Genomic DNA, 10946 nt, shown 5'->3' with positions numbered 1-10946 from the left:
CACCAGCAGAACTGGTGTGTCCCATAGATGGTAGGCATAGAGCCATCCTGGTGAGGGTGGCAGGGGGTGTGAACTGGACATTTGGCACCAGCAGTGTGAACCAGTCTTCTGTGAAGAAACATTGGTGTGGCTTAGGAAAACCTCCTCAGCATCAGTTCTGAGAAACTCTTCCTTTGTGTCTCCAAAACAAGACCTTCACCTCCCTAATTCTTTGAGTGGCTAAACACCCCATTTACCTAGGATACTCAGTTTACAATTGGCCTCTTGATTCAATGATTAATAGCATCCCTTTCAGTCTGAAAAGTACCCCAGTTGGGATGAAAATGTTATAGCCGTTCCACATATTCTTCACTGCCTCTCTGGGTCTATAGGATGTAGTCATTGCCGATATGGTCAGGTTCTTTGATGGTAAAAACAAGATTTAGTACAAATCTTTGGTTCAGCACACCGACCTTGAGAGCGTACAGGATGTCTCAGGTCGTTTGTCTGGCCTCCTGCAGGATCATGGGAGCATTGGCTAACTGGAGTGGGAGGTTTCTGATGATCTATGCTCTGTCACAGAGTAGAAATTGTGGACTCCTGGCTCTTTTTTCTTTGTTGAGAACCCCCACTCTTCATCCCTCACCCCTATTAAACAGTCTCCTAGCACCACCAGAAAGTGAAATAAAAAAAGGTATTTTTTGGCCCTGGCCAGTTTGCTCAGTGGTAGAGCACCGGCCCAGTGTGTAGATGTCCCAGGTTTGATTCCTGGCCAGGGCACACAGGAGAAGCACCCATCTGCTTCTCCACCCTTCCCCTTCTCCCTTCTCTCTATCTCTCCCTTCCTCTCCTGTAGCCAAGGCTCCAATGGAGCAAAATTGGCCTGGGTGCTGAGGATGGCTTCATGTCCTCCACCTCAGGTGCTAAAATGGCTCCGGCTGCAATGGAGCAATGCCCCAAATGGGCAGAGCATTGCCCCTTAGTGGGCATGCCGGGTGGATCCCGGTCGGGCAAATGCGGGAGTCTGTCTGACTGTATCCCTGCTTCTAACTTCGGAAAAATTAAAAAAAAAAAGTATTTTTTAAAAAATCTTTCGTTATTTTTTCAAAATAAATTAATAAATAAACCCACTTCAGGCAATAAATTAGAAAGGAGATAAAAGGAAAAATATGTTAATAATAACCCATAATGTACACTCTACTAGACAGCTGTCCTGGTAAATTTCCAAAAGTCACTGTCATGGGGGAAAAGATAAAGTGATTGTTTCTAGATTGAAAAAGACTAAAGGTTACATAGCAACCAAATGCAATGCAGGAGGGGAAGAGAGAGAGAGATAAGGGGGAGGGGGAAGGGTGGAGAAGCAGATGGTCACTTCTCCTGTGTGCCCTGACCAGGAATCAAACCTGGGACATCCACACACTGGGCTGATGCCCGACCACTGAACCAACCAACCAGAGCCCCCACAGGTGATTCTAATGCACTGTGAGGGCTGAGGAGCACTCTACTTAAGCAGTGAGATAATGCAGTTACCCCACTAAAGTGATGATCTGAAAGAATTTGACATCTTAAATGTCAAACCAGGGATCCAGACACTAAATAGTGCCATTATTGTTTGCAGTACTGGTGGGACATAAGACATCATCTAATCCAATCTCCTTAGTTTTCAGGTGTGTACAGAACCCCCAAGATTTGAGGTTCTTGCCAAGGCTACCTGATTTTGCCCTTGTTCCCAAAAGGTTAGGGAGCTTTCTTACTCACTGTGTTGCCTTCCCTTGATTGTCACTAGCCCAGCCCCCAAAGAAGATGGCTATTGCAGAACAGTTCAGGAAAGCAGCTACTTGTCTAGCTATGCCTCTCCTCACCTAACTCTGAAGCCTTGTTCAAACTTGATCAACAGCATCAGGTAACAGACAGTGGTCCTGAAGGGCTAGTGCTGCTGCAGTGCGAGAGCACAGAGATCAAAATGAGAGCTGCCTCACAACATAGCAGGGGTGGCTGGACATAGAATAAATGCCTGAAATATTAATGGATCACCAAAGATCATGAAGACTTTAGAGTGGATACCGGACTGTATTAAAAGGATATTAAAAAAATTCTGTGGAAACATAAACTTTCTTTGCTGTACTCACTTCAGCTTTTTATTTTTCCTTTGATGCCCCCTGAAAAAATAGGCTAAGTCCAACATATTTGTCCTAAAGCTGAAAGCTGTCATACCAGAAATTCCACCCCATCAAGGCTAATGGAACATGAAATGTGTGATCTGTTTCCAAAGCAGCAGACTCATAAGAGTGAAAGTTTGTGGGAAAAAAAAATGCTGGGTGTCTTTAATCAATGAGAAGAGAAGGATGACATAGCAGGCAGCCATTAGAGGGAAGAGCCAATCACAAAATAACAGTGCTGGAATTTTTTTTTCAGAGGGCATCTTTTCTAGTCTATTTTAATCTCAAAGATAAAAAAACAAAACAAAACAAAAAACCCCAGGATTGTCCAGACACACCACTAGTTTGGTACCAGGATGCCAAACTAAAATGCTGCTGTCCTCACCCCTCATCCCGTGTTCTCCTCACACAAATCAACCCACCTTGTTTCTATTCTGTTGATGTCACTATGTCTTTTACTTTACAGATGAAATATAGCCCCCTCAGTAATATGTGCTGTGGGTGTCCCCTCATCACAGAGAATAGGACAGTCTCATGGATGCAGAAGACATGGTGGATACCAATGGAACTGAGTCTCCTTGGCAGGTGACCACCCTGCTCCAGTTCCTGCCAGAGAAGGGCGCCATCTGGCGGGCCCCAAACTCAACTCCTCTCCTGGGGCCATCTTTTGTCATATAAACCAGTGGTCCTCAACCCCGGGCCATGGACCAGTACCGGTCTGTGGGCCATTTGGTACCAGTCCACAGAGAAAGAATAAATAACTTACATTATTTCTGTTTTATTTATATTTAAGTCTGAACGATGTTTTATTTTTTAAAAATGACCAGATTCCCTCTCTTACATTCGTCTAAGACTCACTCTTGATGCTTGTCTTGGTCACGTGATACATTTATCCGTCCCACCCTAAAGGCTGGTCCGTGAAAATATTTTCTGACATTAAACCGGTCCATGGCCCAAAAAAGGTTGGGGACCACTGATATAAACCATTCAAACTCAAGAATTCTGTGCAGCAAGTCAGCTCACGTAGGGTTTTCAGTAACACAAGTATTTTAGAGGGAGTGCAAGGAAGCCCTTTGCTCAAGGTCAAGTGTTCTACAGCAGCTTTAGTGAGGGGGTCTGGGCATGAAGTGGATAGCAGGTAAAGAGACAATTTAGTGGAACCTAATTATGATGCTGAGTGAGCTGAGAAGCTTGCAGCTGTGCTGTGAGGAGAACTTGAGGACCCTATGGTGTCATGCATCTGTATCCTAGAGCAGTGGTCCCCAACCCCTGGGCTGTGGACCGGTACTGGTCCGTGGGCCATTTGGTACTGGTCTGCAGAGAAAGAATAAATAACTTACATTATTTCCATTTTATTTATATTTAAGTCTGAACAATGTTTTATTTTTTAAAAATGACCAGATTCCCTCTGTTACATCCGTCTAAGGCTCACTCTTGACACTTGTCTTGGTCACGTGATACATTTATCCATCCCACCCTAAAGGCCGGTCCGTGAAAATATTTTCTGACATTAAACCGGTCCGTGGCCCAAAAAAGGTTGGGGACCACTGTCCTAGAGAATACCCCAACATTTTGGAGAGAATCTTGGCTCTCCTTGCTGGGTGCCTCCTTATGCCAAGGCCAGTTGGCTACAGGTCAGATGCAGCCAGGGACAGAAATTGGAACTGACCCTTGGCTCAGTGCTTGTTCATAGCTGGAACAGAGAGCACAGAGTTCACTAGCCCTTTCTCCCATCTCTGCACTGTTCCTAAGGTTAGTGACTTCCCATTGATCCTCTTCTTATTGGGTGCAGTTACTCTCTGCAAGTGAGGAGCACAGGCAGAGGAGCATAGCCCCTGAGGACACTTGGCATCTAGCACAGGCCCTGTATGCTTTATAAAAAGCCAAACCCCAAGAGTACATTTGGTGCCCCTGCACTGATCTAAATCTGGGCCCTCGATTAAGTCAGCAGGGCACCTGCAACCAGATAAGGCCTGAAATTCTAAATGCTTGTTTTTCACCCCAGCACTTGCTGACCAGGTCCTGGAAGCTCTGAACCCATCTGCCTGCCCCTAGAAGAGTCAGGGCAACTGAGCAACTACAATGAGGGCTGTGAGGTCTTTACTGGGCAAGACTTCAAAAGGGAGTAGGGAATTGAGTTACTCCTGAAAAGGCAGATGGCTCTGAGGATCCCATCCCAAAAGGGGTCCATGAGCTTGTTACAGGAAACAATATTGATGGAGAATAATAGACACTCAGACAGCTTAATAGAGTAAGGAGAATGTATTAGTAGCCAGTGGAGCACTTGGGACTAGTAGCACCAAAGCACGAGCTCCCCGAAGTTAGATTTCTTACATCTTATATACCTTTTGCAGGGTCCATGCAAGGAGTGTGTGATTCCTTTGTCTGAGATCCTACATGTACTTCATGACTCAAGATGGAGCAGGAGAGTTTTGGTGGAGCAGCAAGGGGAGAAGGGTTTCCGGACCCCTGGTTCTGTCTATTTACAGATCTTGTTTTTCTTATGAATATCTTAAGAGTCTTCAGGAGATCCGTTAAAGATCTATAGGATGTGGCTGATCTGTAACAGTCATTCCTGCAGGCTCCTTCTCCTGCATTCCTCTGGCTTCTCTCTCTAAAACTAGGGTGAGAAGATAGAGTATTAGGCATGACCTTGAGGTGAGAGAGGAGTGAGGAGGACAGAAGGGCAAGGAGAGACTGAGGATACTTTGGTGGTCAGCCTCTGAGAGCCAGAGAGCCGGGAGACCACCCACCCAACTCATTCATTCACTCAGTAAACACTTGCTGAGTGATTACACATAGTGAAGAAAACAGAGCAAAGCTCTGGCTTTCATAAGCTTACATTTCTGGGTGGTAGAGGGGCTAGGGGCAGGGAGGGGAAAGACTGACAATAAATATAGACAAGGTTTTGCTGTTACACCCATCCTCCTTGCTTAAGGGCCTTCCTGGAAGGTTCCTCAGTAAGAGCAGGTCCTCCAACCTAAGTCCAGAGACCCTTTGCAATCCAGGTGCAACCCCAGCACATCTGTGTGTCCCACCTCCATTCCACAAGTGAAGATCTTGATCAGTGGTGAGATTCAAATAATTTAGCAGCCAGTTCTCTGCCCTAATGCCCATTTTAAGTATTAAAAAAAAGATACACCAAAAGATAGTTTATTATTTATGTATTTAATACTTAAGAACAATAAAAGAAGTACACAAAACTAGATTATGTACAAGACAAAGTTTTAAAATATTAATGAAAATATATTAAATAATACCCGACAAAAAAACAATAAAACTGTTACTTAAGATATTTCCATATTGCTTCTTAATTAGCATCCTCACTTGCAATTTTTTTCACCTATGGACAGAATGAACATTACTATGGGGGCTTAGAATATGCTGTTGTACAGATGAACAGTAAAAAAAGAGTAAGGAATGTCAATTTGTGATTTCTGCATTGGGTGGTTGCCCAGGTGCCCACCTTAGAGAGAACCCTGATTACAAGTGCCATTTTAAAAACCAGTTCACCAAACTCAGCAAAAAATTAGGTATTGGTTTTGATGAACCAGTGCAAACCAGCTGAATCCCACCACTGATCTTGATGTTGGAAAGTGATAGTGGGGTAGGAGAGGGGGTACCGGTGCCTGGTTTTGGCAGGGCCTAGACAGGGGACCAATCCACTGTCCTTGATATGATGCCCGTCTGCCCTGACCACCCTTGATGATTACTTTATCCCAACTGCAATTTAGTACTATGTCATTGACTTTCATTTCAGGAGAAGATGACCTCTGTCCCTGCAGGATGGCTCTCCTGCAGCATTCCTGCTGTCTCCGTGGCTCTAGGAGAAGCACTGTGGCATATTTAGCAGGGACCAAGTGCAGGACTTTGATCACCTGATTCTGTAATTTTTTCTGAGGACTCTCAGGAGAAAAGTCTGTTCTCAGTGCCAGGAATGGCACTTCTGAGCACTGCTGTGCAATATGGACATGGTGAGTCAAAAACTGAGGTCTACTCTTTAAACTGGCCAGTAGAGAGTAACTAGTTGATGGCACAGTGGATAGAGCACTGGCCTGAGACACAGAGGACCCAGGTTCAAAACCCTGAGGTCACCAGCTTGAGCTCCAGTTCATCGGCTTGAGTGCTGACTCATCCAGGTTGAGCTCGGGCTCATCAGCTTGAGCGTGAGGTCGCTAGCTTGAGCGTGGGATCACAGACATGACCCCATGGTGTCTGGCTTGAGCCCAAAGGTTACCGGTTTGAGCAAGGGGTCACTGGCTTGGTTGGATCCCCTGGTCAAGGCACATAAGATAAAGTAGTCAATGAATGACTAAAGTGCTGCAAGTATGAGTTGATGCTTTTCATCTCTCTACCTTCCTGTGGTTCCCTGTCAGTCTGTCTGTCTCTCTCTCACTACAAAATAAATAAATAAATAAATAAGCCACTAGAAAGCTCATAGCCCAATTTGTGGCTCCCAGAAAATGTACAGGACACCCAACAAGTACTTTGTGAATCAATTTACCCCTGACTTACCTTTTCCCATTTATTTTCTTTATTAAATTGTTGTCAGTCACCATTTTAACTTTAATTTACCATAAAGATCTTGGCAAAATTCTACTCAAGTACTTTCCTGGGAAGCCTTCTCTGAAAGTCCCAAGATCACTCAACCCTCTTTATGTGGGTCCTCACACAACTATGGACTGAGGCTTCAGTCCACTTGGAGCAGCCCAGCCTGGCCCCGGAAACATGCCAAATGAATGCAGAAGTGAGCAAACTTGACCCTTTGTAAACCTTGAGAAAGAAGATATCCTGGTGGTTGACTGGGCTCACATTAAAAAACCAAACCAAACCAAACAAGACAAAACAAAACAAAACAAAACAGAGCCCAGCAGTCCAGTGGTAGAGCATTGGCCCAGCATGTGGAAGTCCCAGGTTCAATTCCCAGTCAGGGCACACAGGAGAAGAATCCATCTGCTTCCCCACCCTTCCCCCTCTCTTTTCTTTCTATCTCTCTCTTCCTCTCCCACAGCCAAGGCTCCACTGGAGCAAAGTTGGCCCAGACGCTCAGGATGGCTCCACGGCCTCTGCCTCAGGCGCTAGAATGGCTGCAGTTGCAGCGGAGCAGCATCCTAGATGAGCGTCGCCCCCTGGTGGGCATGCTGGGTAGATCCTGGTTGGGCACATGCCAGAGTCTGTCTCTCTGCCTCCCCACTTCTCACTTCAGAAAAATACAAAAACCAAACAAACAAAAAACGAAACAGAGCCCGCAGCCACTTCTACACAGGAGAGTCTCCCACAAACCTCACTTCAGGGAGAAGCCTGCACTAACTGCCCCCCTGCCCTGTGTCCCCGCCATCTGAGCAGCCCTTATAAGGAGCTCCTAGAGTCCTGTTTCAACCAATAGGACTGAGGCTTTCCCTCTCCAATCAGAACAGTGCAGCTCTAACCAACCAAAGTGGCTCTATTCTGACCAGTTAGCACAGTGCCTTTGGGCCAATCAAATGCCAGGATTTAGAGTCCTGCACTAGGACAGACCAATCAGGGACCAGAGGTGGGGACTTCTTTCTATAGAAGCAGCTGCCCTGTAGTTCTCCAGGCATACTTTCTGTTTCTTCCTAAAAATGAGGGCTACTTGCCTGGCTGAACTGAAACACTGAAGCTGTCTCCCAGGAACAAAGCAGACCTATATAGGTCAGAGCAGACTGACTGGCAAGGAGAGGAGCAGGCCAGCACAATGCAAAGCAGACCATTGTAGAACAGAGTAGAGCTGTCTAGCTGAGGGCCTGGCCCCAGGGCTGCCTCACAGGGTTCTGTATCACATTTGAATTCTTTTTCACTGAACAGTTTCCTTTTCTATTGCATCCCAAATTGGAGATTCCTATTGGTGTTGAATTGGCACCAACAATCAAGGTCAACACTTTGTTATTGAAGACATGGTAAAAAGGTCATACCTGTAAACCCAGATTCCGCTTTTTTTTTCTTTTTTTTTTTTGTATTTTTCTGAAGTTGGAAATGGGGAGGCAGTCAGACAGACTCCCGCATGCGCCCAACCAGGATCCACCTGGCATGCCCACCAGGGGACGATGCTCTGCCCATCTGGGGCGTTCCTCTGTTGCAACCAGAGCCATTCTAGCACCTGAGGCAGAGGCCATAGAGCTGTCCTCAGTGCCTGGGTCAACTTTGCTCCAATGGAACCTTGGCTGCGGGGGGGAGAGACAGAGAGAAAGGAGAGGGGGAGGGGTGGAGAAGCAGATGGACGCTTCTCCTGTGTGCCTTGGCTGGGAATCGAACCCGGGGCTCCTGCACACCAGGCCAATGCTCTACCACTGAGCCAACTGGCCAGGGCCCAGACTCCACTTTTAAGTATAGTAATTTTAAGATTAACAGGGAAACCTGACCAGGTGGTGGCAAGTAGACAGAGCATCAACCTGGGATGCTGAGGACTGGGGTTCGAAACCCAGAGGTTGCCAACTTGAGTATGGGCTCACCAGCTTGAGTACAGGCTCACCAGCTTGAGCACAGGGTTGCCAGGCTTGAGCATGGGATCATAGATATGACCCCATGGACACTGGCTTGAGCCCAAGGTCACTGGCTTGAGCAAGCGGTCACTGGCTCAGCTGGAGCCCCCTGATCAAGGCACATATGAGAAAGCAATCAATGTACAGTTAAAGTGCCTAAGGTGACCAATCATCCTTCTTTAGGGAAAACAGTCCTTCTTTTGTAAGTTCCTTCCTCCCTCGAAAAGTGTTCTCCTACACATCCTCCTTTTTGGTATTGGAAGACTAATCTGTAAATGTCTGTATTCAATCGATGTAAAGTTGATCCATTGCATGTGATGTGACATATATATATTTGACATGACGATTTGTCGAGGATCAGTACAGTGCAGCGAGACGCAATTATGAGACGAATGCGCTCCGCATGGGAGACCTTGAGAGAGCGCATGATATACCAAGCGTGCAAATGGCTTTGTGTATTTCTTACTGAAACACGACATGGCACATGCGACATTGTAGATTCACAATTATTTCTTTCTCAGTGAATATTCAATCATAGACAGGTAAGCACAATTCATGTTTTATTAATTCATTACCTATTAATAATTTCCAAATACATATAATTTTATTTACAAGTATTTTCCCAAAATTCGAGTTTTAAAGTGGAAATCTAACCTCAAAACATATCTATTGCCCTGGCCGGTTGGCTCAGTGGTAGAGCGTTGGCCTGGCGTGCAGAAGTCCCGGGTTCGATTCCCGGCCAGGGCACACAGGAGAAGCGCCCATCTGCTTCTCCACCCCTCCCCCTCTCCTTCCTTTCTGTCTTTCTCTTCCCCTCCCGCAGCCGAGGCTCCATTGGAGCAGAGATGGCCCGGGCACTGGGGATGGCTCCTTGGCCTCTGCCCCAGGTGCTAGAGTGGCTCTGGTTGCAACAGACCGACGCCCCAGAGAGGCAGAGCATTGCCCCCTGGTGGGCAGAGCGTCGCCCCCTGGTGGGCGTGCCGGGTGGATCCCGGTTGGGCGCATGCGGGAGTCTGTCTGACTGTCTCTCCCCGTTTCCAGCTTCAGAAAAATACAAAATACAAAAAACAAACAAACAAACCATATCTATTAATAAGGCATTTTGATTAAATAGTTGCATAAAACAGATGTTTTTAAATTTTATTTATTTATTTTATTTCTTTACACTGTACAACCCCCTTCAGTGCTCACAACCCACAGATAAGGAGGCCAGGCAATGGTTCAAGGCTGCAGTTTACTCTAGCATGGGTATACTATGAGAGGCCCACAAAAAACAAACATTTTTTAATTAAGAAATGATAGATACATCCAAATATCACTCCAAATTAGTGATGTTGTTTGATATTTAGTTTTGTTAATTTAGCTTCCAGAAAATTTGCCTACCATGATGTAACATTTTCAGTTCCTAATGTGCTTGCATCGTTCATGTAGCTTTATATTTTATTTTTAATTTTAAATTTCATATAGGGAATGGAAAAATAAAAAAAAGAGAAAATGCCATTTCAACAATAAATTGAAAAAGGAATTTTCAGTCCTCATATCAAAGAAAGATACCATTGGTTTCTGCAATATTTGCAGTGAAGAATTTTGTATTGCCGTTGGGGGCAGGGCAGCAATAACGAAACACTTGACCACCAACAAACATAAGCAATCATTAGATGCATCAGCTTCCAGTTGTAAAGTAACACGTTTTTTTAAAACTTCAGATTATTCTGAAGATGAAAAACAGTTGGCTGCAATGGAGGGAACATTTGCATTTCATACCATAATTCACAAAGTTTTTGTAGTGTGGATTGTACAACTAAATTATTGAAAAAGTTTCACAATGCAAAATTTTCATGTGCCAGGACAAAATGCAAGGCTATTTTGAAATCAGTATTTAAAAATTACTGTGACAAAATACTTACAGAGGACTTGCAAACTGCAGCATTTGTAACGATTTTAACTGATGCATCAAATCATAATGAAATTAAATTGTATCCAATAATAGTAAGATATTTTAATGTTACCAAGGACATCCAAGTAAATATTTTACTTGAGGGTGAAACTTCTGACATTTTGTCAAACCATCTATACAGAGTAATAAATGAAAACAATTTAAAATCCAAAGTTGTTTCACTAATGACTGATGATACAAATACAAATTTTGATGGGTGAAGATGCAAAGAGGTGAATAATGTATATGTACAATTATAATAATTACTTTAAAAGAAAATATTAGGAATAGATTGTAATGCACATATTTTGTCAAATGCAGTCAACACAGCATCATGTGCCATACCAATTGATGTAGAAGTAATAATAACTA

General features: G+C 44.6%; 1 non-coding gene across 1 annotated transcript; it reads right to left on the bottom strand.

Moving 5' to 3' along the window:
• Nucleotides 1-9802: 9802 nt before the first annotated feature.
• LOC136332378 (small nucleolar RNA SNORA42/SNORA80 family) lies at nucleotides 9803-9937 on the bottom strand. Its single transcript, XR_010730648.1, has one exon. It is a non-coding gene; the product is annotated as a small nucleolar RNA SNORA42/SNORA80 family (small nucleolar RNA).
• Between the last annotated feature and the right edge of the window lie 1009 nt (nucleotides 9938-10946).

The sequence above is a fragment of the Saccopteryx bilineata genome, chromosome 3 (assembly GCF_036850765.1).
Source record: "Saccopteryx bilineata isolate mSacBil1 chromosome 3, mSacBil1_pri_phased_curated, whole genome shotgun sequence".
In the NCBI taxonomy this organism is placed as follows: domain Eukaryota; kingdom Metazoa; phylum Chordata; class Mammalia; order Chiroptera; family Emballonuridae; genus Saccopteryx; species Saccopteryx bilineata.
The sequence above is the reverse complement of the archived record's forward strand: the minus strand, read 5'-3'. Positions and strand labels throughout refer to the sequence as shown.